This window comes from Natrix helvetica (assembly GCF_964273705.1).
Source record: "Natrix helvetica genome assembly, chromosome: 1".
In the NCBI taxonomy this organism is placed as follows: domain Eukaryota; kingdom Metazoa; phylum Chordata; class Lepidosauria; order Squamata; family Natricidae; genus Natrix; species Natrix helvetica.
The window spans coordinates 117,680,064-117,689,294 of NC_138548.1; the positions used below are offsets into that span (position 1 = coordinate 117,680,064).

Genomic DNA, 9,231 nt, shown 5'->3' on the forward strand with positions numbered 1-9,231 from the left:
CAAAATATGTACAGGTAGTGTCAACTCTGAAGCTGCTGAAGCCATCTTGTCCTGCCTCACAGTTGTCACGAAGCAATTGTGGAAACCAATGTCATCGTAACAGGTGGCTGGTGAAGGAGAGGAGCCTGCCAGCCATATCCATTGGACAATGTGACTGATGATACTGGAAAGGGGGGGGGAGTGTTAATCTTTTAATTAGGTGAAAACAACGGGATCTTTCAGAGTTGGTTTTCATCAGCTATGCTGATATGATGCATCCAATAAATCTGGTCTTAGAGGAATCTACCTGCCTCGGCGTTCTGCTTACAATGGGTGCAATACTCAGAATGCTAACAGGTAGTTCTTGACTGACAGCAGCATTTAGGACTGAAATTTCCATCACTGAGTAATATGATCATAAAGCATGACCACATTGCTTAGCAACAGCAATCCCTGCAAACCTGTTTTTATAGACGGGGCTATTTCAAGGCACTTTCTCTTAGGCTGACTTGCTCTCTATTGAAGGAAAGAGATGTTTTTTTTTCAACCTGGGTAATGAATGGTCAATTTCTCATCTCTTTCTAGCATGTGCAGATCCAAAAAAAGGAACACAGGGAATAGGCCCATATAGAGTTAAAAAAAAAACACTAATCAGTAAGCCAGTTTAGTCTAGTAGTTAAGGTACCAAGATAGAAACTAGGAATTATAGTCCCGTTTAGGCATGAAAATCAGCTGGGTGGGCCAGTGATTCTTTAAACCCAACTCACCTCACATGGTTGTTGTTGAGGGGGAAAATAGGAGGAAGGAGTGTTAAATATGTATACATCTTGAGTTACTTATAAAAATATTAAAATAATAAATATGGGATAATAAACAAACAAATAACATATTGGGGTTATTTTTGCTCTGGATTCAGAAGAGGTAGGACATTGAAAAGCTGGTGATCTGGAAGAGCCTGGAGACAATGCAGTAGAGATACATTTTCCATTCTTTTCCATTAAAATTGTCTCGCACTTATTTGAACTCTCCAAACTTCTCATTGAATGTATTCCTACTGTATTACGACATATTTCTTATGATCTACTGGTATTTTATTATTGGGGAAAAGACAGGTAACAAATTTCTTTATGATGCAGCAAATGAGTCTGTGTCCCTATCAACGAGTGAGATAACTCATTAGATGTGTTAAATTTTAACCAACTGCTAAAAAGTAATCAAATATTAAATGGGAATCTAGCACATAATTTATTCCAAATGCATACTAGCATAATATATATCGCTACCTTAAAACCTCTGTGTAAAGCAGCCTCCACTTCCATCAGGCTCAGTATGCTACTCAAACCTATCTACAAATAAAGCTATGCTGTTATAAAAGTAGAGTTGATTGGTTTATTTAATTGATTCACATGACCATCCATTTTGCAAATGTGACTCTGGGCAGTTAACAATACACTTAAAACAATACAAATCACAAAGCAGCAATATATAAAAATATATAAAATATACAACGGTTGCCAAGAATGAACCCAATAAACATTCAATGGTGGCAACATCTCATAGGCCATCTAATCTCACAACCTCCACGCTAGCAAATTCCATCTTGGAATACAATTTCAGTTCTATAGTATCAACTAGGAGAGGTGGGTGGGGTGGAGGGAAAAGTCAAATATGAGAGTAAAACATTCCAAATTATACCTTTAAGAAATCAACTTCAAAAGACACTCTTCCTGTTTATATATCTGTGTCTCAATCAACTGTGAACATATTACCACAGAATGTTCCAAAATTTAGGAAAACAGTAGCACCTATTGTGAAGGTGTAGAAGAGTTATGTTAATGGTTAAGACCCAAAGATGGCACCATTCTGTAAATGCTATAATTTATTTATTTTTCTTAAAGTCAGTGAATCATCCCTCACGGCATTAGAACAAGTTCCTTACTGTATTATGCGCATAGTTGTGTTCAATTCACCATATTTGTATCACTCTACTGAAATGTATCAAGTTAATTGGAAAGTGTTAAGACAATAAAACTGTGTAGGACTACTAAACCATATAATTTTGAGTTCAAAGACGGAGGAGCAGCTGTTATCAAGTCAGCCTTATGCTGTTCGATCATATCAAATTAGCTAACAGAATCATTTCTAAATTATGGGGAATAAAAAAAAGATATTGCTATTAACAATCTCTTTGAAGTGACATGGGAGTTTGTATCCCATTCCACTATTAAAAGTCAGAAGAAAAAGTCGCCGGAGAAGATATAAACCTGGCCTTTGTTACACAAATCTCTCACTTCAGGATTTCCCACCTGATTATAAAAACGGAGTAGGGTACTGCATTACAACGCACATCACCAATTCAACACTTATTAAACTATGAGTATAACCTATCTTAAATAACATGTAAGAAAAAAAAAACCTCCATGCAATGGACAATTGTGCATACGCTGATTTCTCTCCGTGAGAAAGGGCATTAAGATGACATGCAGTGAACTCGTTCCTTTATTTTCACTATAGGAAGCACCACTTCACGTCTTCGGAGGCTAATCAACCTCGAGTGGCTAAACTCCAAAATCCAAGCTTAAGGACGGATATATACGGACTACATTCCACCGGGCATCTGAATAGGCTCGTTTTCAGGAATGGATTAGAATAGACTAGAATAGAATTCTTTATTGGCCAACTGTGATTGGACAAACAAGGAATTTGCCATTGGTGCAGATGCTCTCAGTGTACATAAAAAGACAAGATACATTCGTCAAGAATCGTAAGGTACAACTCAATTATTAGTTATGGATTGATTAGGGATTCCGTCTTCCACTCTCCGGATTGATAATCTATTCTAGATAGAACACGAAGGGAAAGAATGCGGGAAACCTACTTCCTCCTCCCTTTCCTCCCCCCTCCCTCTTCTCCGAAAGCGGCGCCCCGCCTCCGCCCTTTCCGTGCACTCTTCGACCCAGCCCCTCCCTTCCGGCTGCTGCTCTCCCGCAACGCCAGGGCTTTCGTCACATCCGCTGCGTTCCTAGGGAAGTACCTGCAGGCGGCGGTGTTCTCGCCGAGCCCGCGGCCCTTGCCGACCTTGCGCAGATCTTCCCAGCCTAGACGCGGTTTCGGTCAGCTCCTGCTGCGGGTTCAAGGGCGGAGGCCGTCCACGCGTTTCTCCCTCACCCCTTCCTCAAAGGGTGAGCGGGCCGAGAGGCAACCACCGGCGCAGTCATGCTGGCTTTGCAGAAAGGGCTGCGGTTGCTGAATGGGACCGTGAGGAGCCAGATCCTCCCAAGGGCAAACACGTCCACCAAGTCAGGAAAGAACAGTTTCTTGGTGAGAGTTTATTTCTTTAACGCTTCCATCCAACGCACGCACGCGCACACACCGGCCCATGACTCATGAATGTCAGTCCTGCTCGCCTTCAGGAGCAGGTTTCTGAAGGGCTCAACCATCGCCTCTGGCGAGAGGTCCCCTGGCTAGGCCTGCTAGGAAGAGCGCCGTCCGAAAGAAACACGCGGGGGTCAAAGGCTTTTATTTTAATTACTCCACTACGGCGAGGCCAGGTTATATATTGTGCCTCTTTTCCCGGCCGGACTGAAATAACGTGGTGGAAGAGGAAATGCTCCCAAGGACAGCGTCACGTGCCTTCTTCATGTCTTCCCTTTTTTTCCCCTCAAGGAAATTTAAAAATGGTCGTTTAAATGCCTACGGTATCAGCTAGAGGACTTTCCCCTCGGCTTCTGTAGTTACATGGGGGCCGTATAGTTGCAGAAGGCCTTAAAGGGTCATTAATGAAAACCAACAGACTTAAGCCTTAAATCCTGTCTGCATTCTTGCACTCACTTCGCTTACTAAAATAAAAGCTGTCAGCTAGGTTGGTTAGGAACCTATTTGATTTCTCACTTGGTGCAGAATTAGTTTTCCAATTGATATTATGATATAATATATTTTAGTAATATTATTATCATGTTATATTATCATGTTATATTACATCCATCTTTTATTACATCAAAGATTAACACTCTCCTCATGCCCCCCCCAGCATTTTCTCCCTGAAATTCATTTAAATTTGTAAGATTTGCTCTTAATTCTGGTAATAGATTTTTAATTCCTTGTCACATTAAGACAGTGGCTTTAATCCAACATTTTACAATCTGAAGCATTATAACACACACCCCTCCAATGCCCAGTGTTGTAGCAATCTATTTCTGAGAGGCTGCCATGTAACATGAAATCATAATGAAGAATTCCTAGTTCAAACTAGTGGTTTGAACTAGTTGTCTAAAAATAATTATGATTGGTTTCTTAGTTTGGAATGCTTCCAATCAGTGCATTTGTGCTTGCTTCATAAAGAATTTTATGAGAGTAGGCTAGATAGTGGCCTTTTTCAGTTTTAATCTTGTGTACATTCCCATTTTTTTTTCATTTCACAAGAAGAAAGTCTTACTGTCAGGAATTCTTATTCTATTTCAAGACTATCTAAATTGTAATGGTTTCTTGCAGCAAACATGAGTGCATTATTTTTCATGTTGTTGAAGATTTCCCAGCAGTAAAGCACTAACTGCATACATTTAAAATACGCTGCAATACATCTGAGATTTAGGTTGCCATTGTGTTTACTGTAAGAAATAAGTAAAACATAACAGATAGAACCTACAGTAATTTGAAGGCCGTACTCCATAAAATTACCTCAAGGAATCTACAGGAATTTGTACTACTGAGAAAACTCAGGATCATTAAGATTACAATGAATATTGTATATGCCATGTTATTTTCTATATGAATTATAAATTATATGTACAATAAGTTACAGAAGTCTGGACGCAGTCCATAAGCTACCATATATAAACTATGGTAGAAATGAAACTTAAATAGTCACAATTGTCACCTATCTTGTGCATCTATTGTCTCTTGTATGCTGCATACTTACACACATTTTTTTTCAATTTACAGGAAAATGCCATTGCATTCACCGTGATTTTTACTGGTGGCTTTTTCCCAATTTGTTGGGTTATGGGCAATCTGGACAGTTATACTAAATGAGAAGAAAAAGCTTTGGGAACATGGTCACAAAGAAGAAAATGACAATGTTTGTTATTCCCAGAGGCTTTCATTATTAAAACTAAAATTTGAAAATTCACAACAAGTCCAAGTTTTTATTTAGAAAAACCAGTATGTGTTGTCAATGATAGAAGTAAATATTGGGATTCTCTATATTAATAGTCCCTTCGGGGAGAGGGGGCGGTCTATAAATCAAATAAATAATAATAATAATAATAATAATAATAATAATAATAATAATATTTAGGTAAATTTCAGAGTCACTTTTTTTAAAAGCTTCCCAGGAACAGAAGGCACAGCCGAAGAAAAACAAACAAACCCTCCTCATCATGAAATGTATATTGGCAGGGAAAGATGTGATATAAAGAATAGTTTTTGACAGCAGTTATAGTGTTTAAAATATTTTTTTTGTGGCAGGACACCCAATCTTGAACCTAGTCACCACATCTAGCCTAACATTGTACAATTCTACTCTGCACTTGATTTATAATTCAGAAGGCCATGTAAAAATATGATTGACTAAACCATGGTTAAGCTAGTGTAAGTAAAGACAGATAGTGCTCGGTTAACAGCAATTGGGACTGGAATTTTTGTCACTAAGCAATGTGATCTTAAAAGTGTGATGCCAAATGACCACATCATTTATTCACATTAGTTCCAGTCTTTACTGGTTGCCTTTGTTAAGAGAATGCCATGTCATTAAGTGAGGACATTGTTGCCATTTGTGACCACCTGCTGGTTCTCATTGAGTTTGTTTGTAAGCTGGCAAACAAGATTGCAGATGACAATCACATGACTTTGAGATACTGCGATGGCTGCAACTTGGAGGATTAGTCGTAAATACCATTTGTTCAGTGCTGTCAACAAGTTAAAACTGTCAATGAACAAGTCATTAAATGAGAACCATCTGTGTTATAAATAACCAGTCAATCTGGAAACAAATATGATTTGTAAAAAAGATTTGAGAGAAGGTAGGGAGCTATAGAGTTTATGAGAAAGGGTCAAGGAGTTACAGCTCGGCACTACATTTTTGTTTCTGGGTTCTATCACGCTTTTTAATGTGATACCTCCTAAGTATTGTATAGCTAGTTAAAATGCTTTTTAGTTTTTCTGATAAAGAGAAAACTCAAGCTAGATTTTTATTTAAGAAGTTGTTTAACCAGGGCTGCCAGTTGAACCTAATTACAGGAAACTTACAAAGTTTCATCTAGTGACCATTCAAAGTTACGTCACTGAACAAAGCGACATGACCATTTTCCACATGACCATTGCAGCATCCCCATGGTCACATGATCAAAATTCAATTGACATATTTATGACAGTTGCAGTGCCCAGGGGTCATGATCACCTTTTGCAACCTTCTGACAAAATCAATGGGGAAACCAGTTTCACTTAATTGTGTGATTAACTGCAGTGATTCACTTAACTGGCAAGAAAAGTAAATTGGGGCAAAACTCCCTTAACAAATGTTTCACTTAGCAATAGAAATTTTGGACTCAATTGTGGACTCAAATGAGGACTACCTGTAATTTATGTTGATTTTTTAAAATGGCATATATTTAACCCATTTAGGCTGATTCCATTTTTACTGTTTCTATAAAATCCTTAAAACATGGAAAAGAGGATAGCATTAAATTAGAATTCCTACTATCTTTCTACACCTGACAAGCTGGGTAAAAATGCTAGTATTTATACTCTGAAAGCCACATAAATACATTAATGGTACCATAAGTATATCAGAGGTGAGTAAATAGGGTACATAATTCTGAAAAAGTGAATTTATGAGAATAGGCTTATATAGCTGGCATTTTTGAAGTATGAAATAGTTTTGAGAATGAACTTTGCTTGTTCTATAATTACTTAATTTTAGATAAGCAATTGAAGTTTTGTATACCCCACTTGCTGAATTACCCTAATATATCCCACAGGTCTTTATGCACTGTATACATGAAGTATTCAGATTTTTAAGATAAATCTGGACAGTGAAAGCTTGACAATTGGTTGGAGAAGTTGAGATATCCTGATAATCTGATTACCTATTATGCCAAATCAATAATGGGTAGGGTAAAATATTTAAATGAAAGGACTTGGTGAGAAAACAAGTTTTAATGTGTGGCAAGAAAATATAAATGGTTGTAATTTTTAAGACATTGGACAAAATAACATTTTGTAATATTTTACAGAAAAATGAAAAATAAGACTCATGTTTTAAGCTAGGTTCTATTACATATTACATTAAAAATATAATTTTTAGATATACGTATCTTTTTGCAGGCATTATTCAACTTGTGTCGGGATAAAGCTTGCATAATTTTTGAATATAGGTTTTTAGATTCAAAAATATGTGACTGCAACTTGTTTTTGTTCAGAGGATAACATTTCAGATGAGCAAAGCACCCTATATTCCCATCTTTTTTTAAGCACAAAAAGGTAATTACATTTTTTTCCCACCATTCTTGTGAAATAAGCTGACTTCATTATGTATGACTGACCTACTCATTCTATGATTTTTTATCTAAATCTGGGTTTCTCTGCTCCTAGCTCTACTTCAATTGCATTAAATGCAAACTTTTCTATGATAAGAAAAATAATGTGCATTCATTCCTTATCCATCTTACATTTTATGGAAAAATTAGATCTGACTGAAAGTGGTGATCTCTTTGCAGGGCACATTTGCTTTCACCTGATGCTCATATACTGTACATAAAACTGTTGGCCTCAATGCATAGGAATCCTGGTTTTCCTTGTGAAAACATGAAATCTGTTTTAAGCAGCTATGCCTGATCTCTAACCACCTAATACCGTGATGGCGAACCTATGGTACACGTGCCACAGGTGGAATGTGGAGCCATTTGTCAGGGCATGCAAGGTCCTAATACATAGTATAGTAAGATTGGCCAGTGATATGCAACATAATTCACTTTTCAGTGGGACTTGCAGCTTTGATTTTAGGGTGGAGATAGAGCCTTCTAGTGAATGCCAGACAAGCCCATGAAATTTTGAGGACGATCTTAGAAGTGGTTAGCCATTGCTGTTTTCCTGGGGCTGAATGAGTGTGAAGTTCTCCAATTGAATTTGTACCTATCACAGGATTAGAACTGAGTCTTCTAGTTTCTAGCCCAATGTTCATTCCACCACACCAAAGTGAGTCTTATTTGAAGTGCGTGTGTAGTTGCTGCAGTTTTCTTGGCAAGATTTTAAGTAATGGTTTGCCATTACAACCTTCTTAGGACTGGGAAAGAATGACTGGCCCTAGGTCACCCAACTGGCTTTGTGCCAAAGTTGGTATCAGAGTTGTCTCTAGCTTAGTGCATTAACTACACAAAACTGGCTCTTGTGACATGTGGTCCTCATTTAATGACTGTTGCTGTTACACCAGTGGCAACAAATTAACTTTGTGACCAATCATTGAGTTTATGGCTTTCACAGCCTGTAAGGCAAAGGAAAGCTGAATTAAGGCCATAAGCAGTCAGTTTCACTTAGCAATGGAGTTGGTGGTCCCAATTACCACTAAAGTAAGACTACTTGTATTAGAAATATAGTGGTGCAGTAATTAGGACATCATTGCACATAATCTACACAAAAATCAATGAATTAAGTATGAAAGATGCGATGCTGCCAGAATTATTTCAAAAGACCCAGCCCATATACGAAAGACAGATATTAATACACTTCGAATGTTATAGTACTGCCCTTTAGTTTGTTTTTTTGCACCTCCAGTAGATAAGCTGTTGTAAATACCACTTATTGGTTTTCCTTACAGACTATTTGATTTTTTTTAATACTTTTTAGAAAGCAATACTGCACATCATAGCAGGAAAATAAATTTAGTTTTAAAATATGGCATTCTCTAATAAAAGCTCACTTTTCCTGTTTCCATCATAAAATGTTCAAGTGTGCATTTTAATAGGACTTATTAGCACACTACTTATTTCCATAAAAAAAATTATTTGAACACATGGATACATTTGTTATATTCCAGAAGAAACTCACAAACACTTTTTTCAAGAATCTGTTTTAATATGGATGTGTGTGACTCCTCAAATCTAGGGAAGGCAGGAAATTTTAACAGCAATGGTTTTGCCTATCCTGCCATTAAAAAAGGGCCACTGGACTATGATTTTCTCCAATGAACTTTTGAAAATTGAAATAAATACTACATGTAAAACAAGTATCTTTGTAAACTACAATAAAACTACAGCT

The 9,231-nt window shown here is 37.3% G+C and overlaps 1 long non-coding RNA gene across 1 annotated transcript; it reads left to right on the forward strand.

Annotated features, from left to right (window-relative positions):
* The first annotated feature begins 2,801 nt into the window (after positions 1 to 2,801).
* LOC309400565 lies at positions 2,802 to 5,113 on the forward strand. The gene is made up of 2 exons (XR_014176680.1): positions 2,802 to 3,300; positions 4,921 to 5,113. It is a non-coding gene; the product is annotated as an uncharacterized lncRNA (long non-coding RNA).
* The last annotated feature ends 4,118 nt before the right edge of the window (positions 5,114 to 9,231 follow it).